Source organism: Ambystoma mexicanum, chromosome 11 (assembly GCF_040938575.1).
Source record: "Ambystoma mexicanum isolate Mex_15411 chromosome 11, UKY_AmexF1_1, whole genome shotgun sequence".
Taxonomy (NCBI): Eukaryota; Metazoa; Chordata; class Amphibia; order Caudata; family Ambystomatidae; genus Ambystoma; species Ambystoma mexicanum.
In genome coordinates, this window is record NC_090934.1 from 1,414,063,199 (window position 1) to 1,414,075,934 (window position 12,736).

A 12,736-nucleotide genomic window follows, 5' to 3' on the forward strand; every position below is an offset into this window, starting at 1 on the left:
ACCACAAGGCCACAGCAAAATTCGAATTAGCAACAAGTTGCAAAAACAGTACAGACCACAAGGTCAGAAACAGTGATAGTCAGGGGGAGGAGAGCGAAGATGGAAGGTTAGGGAGGAACAGATGAGGGAGACAACTAACCCATGGTCACTGAAAGGACAATGTACAATAGCTCATGCTCCACCAAGGAGATCGCGCCAGTCCCATTTAGCTGTAGAGGGGTGAAAGTAGGACCATACAGGACGTCCAGGTAGCAGACAGGGCCTTCATTGCGGGTCTTCGTTTTAAGGGTCAGTTCTCGCCTCCCGGATCTGGTGGTTGGATAATATAGCATAGCCAACCATGGGGAGGGGAGCAGGCAGGCCACGAGGGTGCTCAAAGGGTTTGCAGGGGAGCGTCCATCTTGCAGGGGCAGGAATCAAAGGACCAAGCAATTAAAAAAGGAATCTGATCCTTTCTAAACTAAGCGTGTTGCCATGGTACGCCTTTCAGTAAACAGAATCCATCCGATGATAAAAAGTCGAAATTACACCATAAAACGGTGCAATCGTGCTGCATTCAATGATTTCATTAAGCCAACAGGGACCAGAGAGGGAAAAGTCCTGCTAGCAGTGCAGAGATAGCAGGAGCATGGTAAAAGATGTTGCTCCCACGCAGAGGTGATGAAGAAATGTTATCTTGGAACTGCTGTTTCCTCGTGTGTTTTGCCTCGCTCAGAGTGTGCTTTCATGCTCGCCTTTTATCCGTGTGGGCAAGTGTGATGAAGTCCAGTGCGTGTAATAATTCGTAATTGCCTGACCATTGTGCTGGGACATCTCAGGTATACGGCTCTGGTGTTAATCTGTTGTCGCTTATGGTGGGCTGTCCGTGCAAAAGTGTTTGTGTCGGGAAAGAGGGGTCGGGGGGGTTGAATTTCTAGGTATTCTACCTGGTAGGATGGGGAAAAGGTGTTACAGGGAAGGGGATACTGCGTTTCACCCTCCGGTATTCCACTTCCACTCCCAGAAGACCCCTCTTCCAGGTGATCCTCTTGCATTAGTGCACCCCCAGGAACTGGATCCAAAAGCGATGGCCATGTCCTGGCCACCTGGTTGACAGATCCCCGGGGACTAGCGGGTGAGACACCTTCAGATTTCTCACATTACCAACACATCCCTATTGTCAGGCAATAAACTTGCAATTAAAATTAGCCCCTGCCTTATTTCCCTGACAATCCCCTTTCAACCCTTGATAGAGTTCAGAATCCTTTGAGCCCTTCAATATGCTGGTAGGTTACAGACCACAAATTGTTCTGGGGTGCACTTTTAGGCTAGACTCGATCACTCGATTGCAGCACAGTCAAAACTGCAAGCGCCGGGTTTAGGCATAAAGTGACCATAATACATAGGTCTGTTCCTACACTGCTTCCAGTTGCGTTGATCTACGGTGGACCCCTTAACAGGTCCACCACAAAAGACATTGGACCTCATTACGACCCTGGCGACCATGGTGCTATTAGCACCATGGTCCATGCCGGTAACTTACCGACTCCGCCATGGAGAAAGGGGGAATTACCACCCCATTACAAGTTTGGCGGGGCAGTAATTCCCCCTTCCTCCATGGCCCTTCCCCATTCCCATTTATGACCCATAGGGCTCAATGGGAATGGGGAAGGCGCTAAGTTCGGTGCTGCAAATTGCGGCACCGTAATTAGCACCAAGGTCCCTTTGCGGGTCCCTACTTTAACGGCTGGTCTACACCAGCCGTTAAGGTCGGGTCCCGCAAAGGGACCTCGTAATTAGGCGCTAATAGGTTAACGGCGCCGCAGCCTTTTACGGCACCGTTAACCCATTAGCGCCTGGGTCGTAATGAGGCCCATTGTTGTCCCAATGGCCCATAGGGATGCATCAGTTTGAACAGCCTGTGATTCTGTCTGATTTGTATTTAAAATGTTCACATGATCACTTTGAGCAGAAACCACAGAGGCTGTTTCTACTCTATTAATATCTCCCATTTCCTTATTAGCAGTTTAGCCCATTGTTGTTTTTTTTTGCTGAGCAGTACTCAGTGGTGGAATTACTGTGGGCTGCCTCTTACGAGAGGAACGATTAGTAGTATTTCAAGAGGATTTTTTTTTTTTATTCTTACCCCCACACATTCCTGTTTGGGTTTGCCTTTTGTAGGTCATGTTTTCCTCACTTCCTGAGTTCACAGAGAAATAATTCTCGACCAGTTCCACCAGTCTCCTCGTCTATCGCACTTAACTTAGACACCTCCATACACTGAGCCGTATTTTCCTCTAAATCATTAACAATTTTGAGCCCATTTTGCAGAGCCAAAGGAACACATAAAAGATCCACATTAGTGTTTGTAACACATGGTTGTAGTCGACGGTTCGGTTTGATCTAATATATTTTTAGTAACTTGCATATTCCTTACTTCCTTACTACCACAACAGTGGATCAAGGTAATTGAAAGTACCTTTTTGGTGGTATTAAATCCTTCATGCTGTTCTGACTTGAGTGTCGTGTAGACCGTTGATGCCTCCGTCCCCAAGTGACGCACAGGGGAACCAAAGAACCCTGTTGTGCGACCTTTGGAGCCACAGGTGGGAGATGTTGCTTCCCGGATCCATGGAACCTCAGGAACACCGATGCTGCTGCAGAAAGAATGGGATTAAGTACCAGGCAAATACAATAAATACAAAAATCACAGGGTCTGAATAATCTTACCTATCCGGTGGTTGGAAAACCCGGGAGACCTAGTGAGGGAGGTTCGAGACTCAGATGAGAGGCAGTCCCCAGAACAACAGGGACCGGAGTCACACGTGGATACAGGACAGCCAACCCGAACCAAGGGCTGGAGGCGTAGCGTGAGTCCCCAAAGGGCAATGGCGTAGTGAAGGCAAACAAAGTTCAAAGGGATGATCCGAAAGCAGTTGAGGGACAGGCCGAGGTTCAGCGATGAGTCAACAGTTCCAAGCAAAGGTACAAAGGATAATCCGAGGTAGTCCAGGTGAGTGATCCAAAGTCAAGGTAAACAGAAGAGCAGAGTCCAGACGTAGCGCCAAACAGAGTCAAAAGACAGCTGAGAAGCGGCGAGTGCTCCGAGCATCAGGCGTTATGTACTGTACGCTTCCTGGTCACGTGACGCCTTCCATCGTCACGTGGGAAACGTCGCTCTGAATCACGTGAGCGGACGATTGTTCGATGCGGAAGCGTTCTGCCGCCCCTTCTGCTGTGTGCTCTCCATGGCAGCTGCCAATGCAGGAAGGGCTTCAACCGGGCACGTAAATTGTACCCGGTACGGAGCTTACGGTCCTTTGGGGCAACTAGATCACGTGAGTCTCGAAACCTGGGAGGAGTAGTGTGGGAAACCGGGGAAGGTGTTGTGGAGGTGCTAGCAGTGTTCTGATGTGCAGAGGAGCGTCTAACATAGCCCCCCTCCCACCCCCAACGGCCCACGACCCCGGGCAGGACGGGTGATCCCGATGGAACTGGGACACCAACCGAGGAGCGTTAACGTCCAGGGTGGAAACCCAAGAGCGCTCCTCCGGGCCATAACCCGTCCAGTCCACCAAATACTGGAGCCCACCCCTAAACCAACGGGAAACCAGAATAGCCGACACCTCAAAGACATCAGGGGAGGCCAGGGACACCGGGGCCACCGGGGCACGGAGACGGGAGGAATCAGGACAAGGCTTGAGAAGGGAGACATGAAAAACGGGGTGGATGTGCCAAGAGCTCAGGAGAACCAGGTGAAAAGCCACTGGATTCACAACCTGGGCGATCACATACGGCCCAACAAAGCGAGGCAGAAGTTTCCGACAACCAACTAGGCGAAGGTGACGGAAAGACAACCACAACCGGGAACCCACCGCAAGGGGAGGAGCAGCCAAGCGCTTGCCATCAGCACGGGACTTCATGGAGGCCTTTGCTTCAGTAAGGTGGACCAGAGTACGAGCATGAACAGCAGACAGATCCCTAAGACAAGCAGTGGCCGCAGGATTCAAAGAGACGGAAGCGTCAGGGACGGGCAAGACCTTGGGGTGTTGGCCATAGAGGGCGTAGAAAAGAGAGAGACCCGTAGCAGAGTGAGCCGCGTTGTTATAGGCGAACTCGGCAAGCCGTAAAACACTCAACCAGGAGGACTGCTGCTGTAAGATAAGGCACCGGAGATACTGCTCCATAGATTGGTTCGTCCTTTCAGTCTGCCCATCAGTCTCGGGGTGATAGGCCGAGGAGTACCTGGTATCGATGCCAAGCAGCTTAGTCAAAGCTCTCCAAAAACGAGACGTGAATTGCGACCCTCGGTCAGAGATAAGGACAGAAGGGAGCCCAAACAACGAGAAAACTGATTCGAAAAACAAGTCAGCCAGGACCGGGGCCGAAGGGATCCCCTTACAGGGGACAAAGCGAGCCATTTTGGTGAATGTATCCACCACCACCCAGATGGTATCAAAATCCCGCATCCTGGGGAGATCGGTCACGAAATCCATAGTCAGTGTGTGCCACGGTCTTGGGGGTACCGGTAGCGGAAGCAGCAGGCCAATTGGGCGGCCCCTTCGGTGTTTGGCTTGAGCGCACACAGAGCAGGAGTTGACATAACATTCCACGTCGCGCTTCATAGAGGGCCACCAGCACCAGCGTTTTAGGAGATCCATGGTACGCTCCTGGCCAGGATGGGCGTTAAAGGGGGCATCATGAGACCATTCAAGGGCCAGGTTACGGGTGTTGGGCGTGGGAAGAAACAAACGATCATACACGAAAGGCAAGCCGTCACAATACACCGGATCCCAATCCCTCAGTTGGTCAGAGTGACTGCTCGTCCATGCTCGCACGGAATCCAACAATGAGAGAGAGGGAGTACAGAGACAGATCACGTGACTCTTGCCTAGAACAGTATCAGGGAAGGTGGGCAACGAGACCCCACCCGGAGAACGTGACAAGGCATCCGCTTTCCCATGAGTGACCCCAGGACGATGAGTGATGTGAAAGTCAAAGGCGGAAAAGAAGAGATGCCACCGGACCGGTCTGCTGTTGATGCACTTCAGGGAGGCCAAGTCCTGCAGGTTCTGATGATCGGAGTAGACAGTGATCGGATGCCTAGCCCCCAGGAGATGATGGCGCCAGACACGAAAGGCATCCAGACAGCCAGAAGTTCCTTCTCCATTACAGTTTAATGGGCCTCAGTACTAGAAAACTTGCGGGAGTGGTATGCCACCGGATGCAACTTGCCTGTGGTCGGACAGGTCTGAGACAACACCGCACCGAGGGCAAAGGAAGAAGCGTCCGCCTCGACTATGAATGGGAGTTCGGGATTGGGGTGCTGAAGGATCGGTGCTGTGGTGAAAGCGGTCTTCAGAGCTTCGAAGGATTCCTGATGTTCCTTCCGCCACTGATAGTGTACCTGAGGGCTAGTCAGAGCCGTGAGTGGGGCCACAATTGTGGAAAAGGACGAAATAAAGCGCCTGTAGAAGTTGGCGAAACCCAAAAAGGCCTGCAAGGCCTTAAGCGTCTGAGGTATCGGCCATTCTAAGACCGCCCTCACCTTGGATTCGTTCATGGACAGGGCCCCAGGGGTGATGTGGAAGCCCAGAAACTCCACAGACGTTTTATGGAACTGACATTTCTCGGGTTTGGCAAACAGCGAATGTTTCCTTAGACGGGATAAGACCTCCCGGACATGCTGCACGTGGTCATCAAGATCTCGCAAAAAGATCAGGATGTCGTCCAAATAAACAACCATGTACACGTCCAGAATGTACCTGAATATGTCATTCATAAAACGCTGGAACGTGGCCGGGGCGTTGCATAGGCCGAAGGGCATGACCAGGTATTCGTACAACCCGTAACGGGTGCAAAAGGCCGTTATCCACTCATCGCCCTCGCAGACGCTCACTAGGTTGTACGCGCCCCGAAGGTCCAGCTTGGTAAAAACAGAGGCATGGGATAAGTGGTCCAGGAGGGGGTGATCAAAGGGATTGGATACCTGTCCTTTTTAGTGATGGCATTGAGGCGCCGGTAATCCACGCAGGGACGTAGATCCCCCTCTTTCTTGGGAACGAAGAAAATAGGGCTTGCGGCTGGTGAAGTAGAGGGGCGGATGTGGCCTAGACATAGGGCGTTCTGAACATACTGCTTCAGAGCCTGTTCTTCCGAGGGGGACAGGGAATAGATCCTGCCCGAAGGAACGGCAGAACCCGGGATTAGTTCAATCAGGCAGTCATATGGCCGGTGTGGGGGAAGCACCTCGGAAGAACCGCGATCGAACACTGATTCGAATGCCTTGTACTCAGGGGGAATTCCGCGAACCACCCCTCCAACAGTATGGGAATCCACAACCATTGATCCACCGTCATTCAGTGTGAGATGAGCGAGAGCTCCCAGGGCCCGTGATGGGGTATCTGCTTCCTGATGGGCTGGGAGACAATAGTTCTGGCAGATATCTGACTCAAAGAAGACCGTGCCTGTTTGCCAATTAATGAGAGGATTGTGCTCACGCAACCAGGGTATCCCTAATATGATACCGAACTGGGGTGTGGTAATCAGGTCAAAACTTAGCGTCTGTGTGAACGTCTTGTATAGTCAATAAGAGGGGGGAAGTTTGATGCCTAAGGGGACCAGAGACTAGGGCAGTGCCGTCTACAGCCTGAACCGGTTCGGGTCGAGTTTTCAACACTAAAGGCAGATTGAGGGAATGGGCTAAGGCAATGTCTACGTAGTTCCCCGTGGCACCAGAGTCGATGATGATTGTGACTGCGTGGGAGATACCCGCAGAGGGACAAAGAGTGGCCTGTACAGAGATGGGCTGAACACGAGCAAAAGCAGGAGAGGCACCCGGAGATGAGGACTGGAAGCTCGACCTGGTCTCTGGGTCTAGGGTCGAGCTGTCCGAAAAACCTGGAACTTCTTGGGACGTCGGGGGCATTCCTTAACATAGTGTCCCGTGATGCCACAATAAAAGCATGCATTATCCACCCTCCTACGTTCTCTATCGGATGTCGTGATGGGACTACATAACCCTCCCACTTGCATGGGTTCCTCAGTGCTGGAGGCGGGAGTATTGACCACTGTAGGGTGGGAAAAACCCAACTCAGCCCTGCGCTCTGAGCGACGTGCATCTACCTGCAGGGCAAGATCCACTAGTTCTTGATGCTGAGTGGGCATGGAGGGGACCACTGATAAGGCATCCTTCATTGGATTACTCAACCCTCTATAGAAGACAACCGCCCGCTTGCTTTCTGGCCATGATGTCTCGGCGACCAATGGATTGAAGCGGGTGATGTAGTCTATCAAGGTCCCTCTACCCTGGGTTAGTTCTAACAGCTCCAGGTCCCTGGATTGTGCCTTGTGTCGGGTATCGAAGACTCGGGACATCTCGGTAACTAGTAGGTCAAAATCATAGAGAACCGGACTATTGTTCTCCAGTAAAGGATTAGCCCAAGTGGCAGCTGTTCCGGCCAGATGAGACAGGGTAAAGGCCGCTTTAGCAGTGGAGTTGGGGAAGGCCAGAGGTCTGCACAGGAAGAGTAACTTGCACTGATTGATGAAGGTCCTGAACTTCTTGGGGTCGCCTTGGTAACGTTCAGGAGCAGCCAGGGGAGAAGGGGCTGGAAGGACCACCGAGGTTGGGGCTGGGGAACTTGCCACTGGAGGAGGCGTGGCTGGAGCGGCAGCATCCCCGAATTCAGAGTCTGCAGGGAGGGAATGCTGGCACTCTGTATGGAATCTAACCTTTGGTGAATCACGGTGTTTGCGGCGGCCATATCTGCCCTTAATATTGTAATTGCCTGTACTAAAGCAGCTATGGGTTCTTCCGTGGACCCCTGCATTGTTCAACACGACTATACGGCTTCTCAGTCTGTTCTGACTTGAGTGTCGTGTAGACCGTTGATGCCTCTGTCCCCAAGTGACGCACAGGGGAACCAAAGAACCCAGCTGTGCGAGCCACAGGTGGGAGATGTTGCTTCCCGGATCCACAGAACCTCAGGAACACCGATGCTGCTGCAGAAAGAACGGGATTAAGTACCAGGCAAATACAATAAATACAAAAATCACAGGGTCTGAATAATCTTACCTATACGGTGGTTGGAAAACCCGGGAGACCTAGTGAGGGAGGTTCGAGACTCAGATGAGAGGCAGTCCCCAGAACAACAGGGACCGGAGTCACACGTGGATACAGGACAGCCAACCCGAACCAGGGGCTGGAGGCGTAGCGTGAGTCCCCAAAGGGCAATGGCGTAGTGAAGGCAAACAAAGTTCAAAGGGATGATCCGAAAGCAGTTGAGGGACAGGCCGAGGTTCAGCGATGAGTCAACAGTTCCAAGCAAAGGTACAAAGGATTATCCGAGGTAGTCCAGGTGAGTGATCCAAAGTCAAGGTAAACAGAAGAGCAGAGTCCAGACGTAGCGCCAAACAGAGTAAAAAGACAGCTGAGAAGCGGCGAGTGCTCCGAGCATCAGGCGTTATGTACTGTACGCTTCCTGGTCACGTGACGCCTTCCATCGTCACATGGGAAACGTCGCTCTGAATCACGTGAGCGGACGATTGTTCGATGCGGAAGCGTTCTGCCGCCCCTTCTGCTGTGTGCTCTCCATGGCAGCTGCCAATGCAGGAAGGGCTGCAACCGGGCACGTAAATTGTACCCGGTACGGAGCTTTCGGTCCTTTGGGGCAACTAGATCACGTGAGTCTCGAAACCTGGGAGGAGTAGTGTGGGAAACCGGGGAAGGTGTTGTGGAGGTGCTAGCAGTGTTCTGATGTGCAGAGGAGCGTCTAACATAGCCCCCCTCCCACCCCCAACGGCCCACGACCCCGGGCAGGACGGGTGATCCCGATGGAACTGGGACACCAACCGAGGAGCGTTAACGTCCAGGGCGGAAACCCAAGAGCGCTCCTCCGGGCCATAACCCGTCCAGTCCATCAAATACTGGAGCCCACCCCTAAACCAACGGGAACCCAGAATAGCCGACACCTCAAAGACATCAGGGGAGGCCAGGGACACCGGGCCCACCTGGGCACGGAGACGGGAGGAATCAGGACAAGGCTTGAGAAGGGAGACATGAAAAACGGGGTGGATGTGCCAAGAGCTCAGGAGAACCAGGTGAAAAGCCACTGGATTCACAACCTGGGCGATCACATACGGCCCAACAAAGCGAGGCAGAAGTTTCCGACAACCAACTAGGCGAAGGTGACGGAAAGACAACCACAACCGGGAACCCACCGCAAGGGGAGGAGCAGCCAAGCGCTTGCCATCAGCATGGGACTTCATGGAGGCCTTTGCTTCAGTAAGGTGGACCAGAGTACGAGCATGAACAGCAGACAGATCCCTAAGACAAGCAGTGGCCGCAGGATTCAAAGAGACAGAAGCGTCAGGGACGGGCAAGACCTTGGGGTGTTGGCCATAGAGGGCGTAGAAAAGAGAGAGACCCGTAGCAGAGTGAGCCGCGTTGTTATAGGCGAACTCGGCAAGCCGTAAAACACTCAACCAGGAGGACTGCTGCTGTAAGATAAGGCACCGGAGATACTGCTCCATAGATTGGTTCGTCCTTTCAGTCTGCCCATCAGTCTCGGGGTGATGGGCCGAGGAGTACCTGGTATCGATGCCAAGCAGCTTAGTCAAAGCTCTCCAAAAACGAGACGTGAATTGCGACCCTCGGTCAGAGATAAGGACAGAAGGGAGCCCAAACAACGAGAAAACTGATTCGAAAAACAAGTCAGCCAGGACCGGGGCCGAAGGGATCCCCTTACAGGGGACAAAGCGAGCCATTTTGGTGAATGTATCCACCACCACCCAGATGGTATCAAAATCCCGCATCCTGGGGAGATCGGTCACGAAATCCATAGTCAGTGTGTGCCACGGTCTTGGGGGTACCGGTAGCGGAAGCAGCAGGCCAATTGGGCGGCCCCTTCGGTGTTTGGCTTGAGCGCACACAGAGCAGGAGTTGACATAACATTCCACGTCGCGCTTCATAGAGGGCCACCAGCACCAGCGCTTTAGGAGATCCATGGTACGCTCCTGGCCGGGATGGGCGTTAAAGGGGGCATCATGAGACCATTCAAGGGCCAGGTTACGGGTGTTGGGCGTGGGAAGACACAAACGATCATACACGAAAGGCAAGCCGTCACAATACACCGGATCCCAATCCCTCAGTTGGTCAGAGTGACTGCTCGTCCATGCTCGCACGGAATCCAACAATGAGAGAGAGGGAGTACAGAGACAGATCACGTGACTCTTGCCTAGAACAGTATCAGGGAAGGTGGGCAACGAGACCCCACCCGGAGAACGTGACAAGGCATCCGCTTTCCCATGAGTGACCCCAGGACGATGAGTGATGTGAAAGTCAAAGGCGGAAAAGAAGAGATGCCACCGGACCGGTCTGCTGTTGATGCACTTCAGGGAGGCCAAGTCCTGCAGGTTCTGATGATCGGAGTAGACAGTGATCGGATGCCTAGCCCCCAGGAGATGATGGCGCCAGACACGAAAGGCATCCAGACAGCCAGAAGTTCCTTCTCCGTTACAGTTTAATGGGCCTCAGTACTAGAAAACTTGCGGGAGTGGTATGCCACCGGATGCAACTTGCCTGTGGTCGGACAGGTCTGAGACAACACCGCACCGAGGGCAAAGGAAGAAGCGTCCGCCTCGACTATGAATGGGAGTTCGGGATTGGGGTGCTGAAGGATCGGTGCTGTGGTGAAAGCGGTCTTCAGAGCTTCGAAGGATTCCTGATGTTCCTTCCGCCACTGATAGTGTACCTGAGGGCTAGTCAGAGCCGTGAGTGGGGCCACAATTGTGGAAAAGGACGAAATAAAGCGCCTGAAGAAGTTGGCGAAACCCAAAAAGGCCTGCAAGGCCTTAAGCGTCTGAGGTATCGGCCATTCTAAGACCGCCCTCACCTTGGATTCGTTCATGGACAGGGCCCCAGGGGTGATGTGGAAGCCCAGAAACTCCACAGACGTTTTATGGAACTGACATTTCTCGGGTTTGGCAAACAGCGAATGTTTCCTTAGACGGGATAAGACCTCCCGGACATGCTGCACGTGGTCATCAAGATCTCGCAAAAAGATCAGGATGTCGTCCAAATAAACAACCATGTACACGTCCAGAATGTCCCTGAATATGTCATTCATAAAACGCTGGAACGTGGCCGGGGCGTTGCATAGGCCGAAGGGCATGACCAGGTATTCGTACAACCCGTAACGGGTGCAAAAGGCCGTTATCCACTCATCGCCCTCGCAGACGCGCACTAGGTTGTACGCGCCCCGAAGGTCCAGCTTGGTAAAAACCGAGGCATGGGATAAGCGGTCCAGGAGGGGGTGATCAAAGGGATTGGATACCTGTCCTTTTTAGTGATGGCATTGAGGCGCCGGTAATCCACGCAGGGACGTAGATCCCCCTCTTTCTTGGGAACGAAGAAAATAGGGCTTGCGGCTGGTGAAGTAGAGGGGCGGATGTGGCCTAGACATAGGGCGTTCTGAACATACTGCTTCAGAGCCTGTTCTTCCGAGGGGGACAGGGAATAGATCCTGCCCGAAGGAACGGCAGAACCCGGGATTAGTTCAATCGGGCAGTCATATGGCCGGTGTGGGGGAAGCACCTCGGAAGAACCGCGATCGAACACTGATTCGAATGCCTTGTACTCAGGGGGAATTCCGCGAACCACCCCTCCAACAGTATGGGAATCCACAACCATTGATCCACCGTCATTCAGTGTGAGATGAGCGAGAGCTCCCAGGGCCCGTGATGGGGTATCTGCTTCCTGATGGGCTGGGAGACAATAGTTCTGGCAGATATCTGACTCAAAGAAGACCGTGCCTGTTTGCCAATTAATGAGAGGATTGTGCTCACGCAACCAGGGTATCCCTAATATGATACCGAACTGGGGTGTGGTAATCAGGTCAAAACTTAGCGTCTGTGTGAACGTCTTGTATAGTCAATAAGAGGGGGGAAGTTTGATGCCTAAGGGGACCAGAGACTAGGGCAGTGCCGTCTACAGCCTGAACCGGTTCGGGTCGAGTTTTCAACACTAAAGGCAGATTGAGGGAATGGGCTAAGGCAATGTCTACGTAGTTCCCCGTGGCACCAGAGTCGATGATGATTGTGACTGCGTGGGAGATACCCGCAGCGGGACAAAGAGTGGCCTGTACAGAGATGGGCTGAACACGAGCAAAAGCAGGAGAGGCACCCGGAGATGAGGACTGGAAGCTCGACCTGGTCTCTGGGTCTAGGGTCGAGCTGTCCGAAAAACCTGGAACTTCTTGGGACGTCGGGGGCATTCCTTAACATAGTGTCCCGTGATGCCACAATAAAAGCATGCATTATCCACCCTCCTACGTTCTCTATCGGATGTCGTGATGGGACTACATAACCCTCCCACTTGCATGGGTTCCTCAGTGCTGGAGGCGGGAGTATTGACCACTGTAGGGTGGGAAAAACCCAACTCAGCCCTGCGCTCTGAGCGACGTGCATCTACCTGCAGGGCAAGATCCACTAGTTCTTGATGCTGAGTGGGCACGGAGGGGACCACTGATAAGGCATCCTTCATTGGATTACTCAACCCTCTATAGAAGACAACCGCCCGCTTGCTTTCTGGCCATGATGTCTCGGCGACCAATGGATTGAAGCGGGTGATGTAGTCTATCAAGGTCCCTCTACCCTGGGTTAGTTCTAACAGCTCCAGGTCCCTGGATTGTGCCTTGTGTCGGGTATCGAAGACTCGGGACATCTCGGTAACTAGTAGGTCAAAATCATAGAGAAC

The 12,736-nt window shown here is 52.9% G+C and overlaps 1 protein-coding gene across 2 annotated transcripts in view; it reads right to left on the minus strand.

Annotated features, from left to right (window-relative positions):
- The window catches only part of ARRDC4 (arrestin domain containing 4), a 204,741-nt gene that overhangs the window by 120,318 nt on the left and 71,687 nt on the right, over positions 1 to 12,736 (minus strand). The window contains exon 1 of one of the 2 annotated variants that reach the window (XR_011279849.1): positions 2,459 to 4,657. The exons of the other annotated variant lie outside the window; for it this stretch is intronic. The gene's annotated coding sequence lies outside the window, so the exon portion shown is untranslated. Of the gene's footprint in view, positions 1 to 2,458; positions 4,658 to 12,736 lie in introns of those variants that run through there. 2 annotated transcript variants of the gene reach the window in all.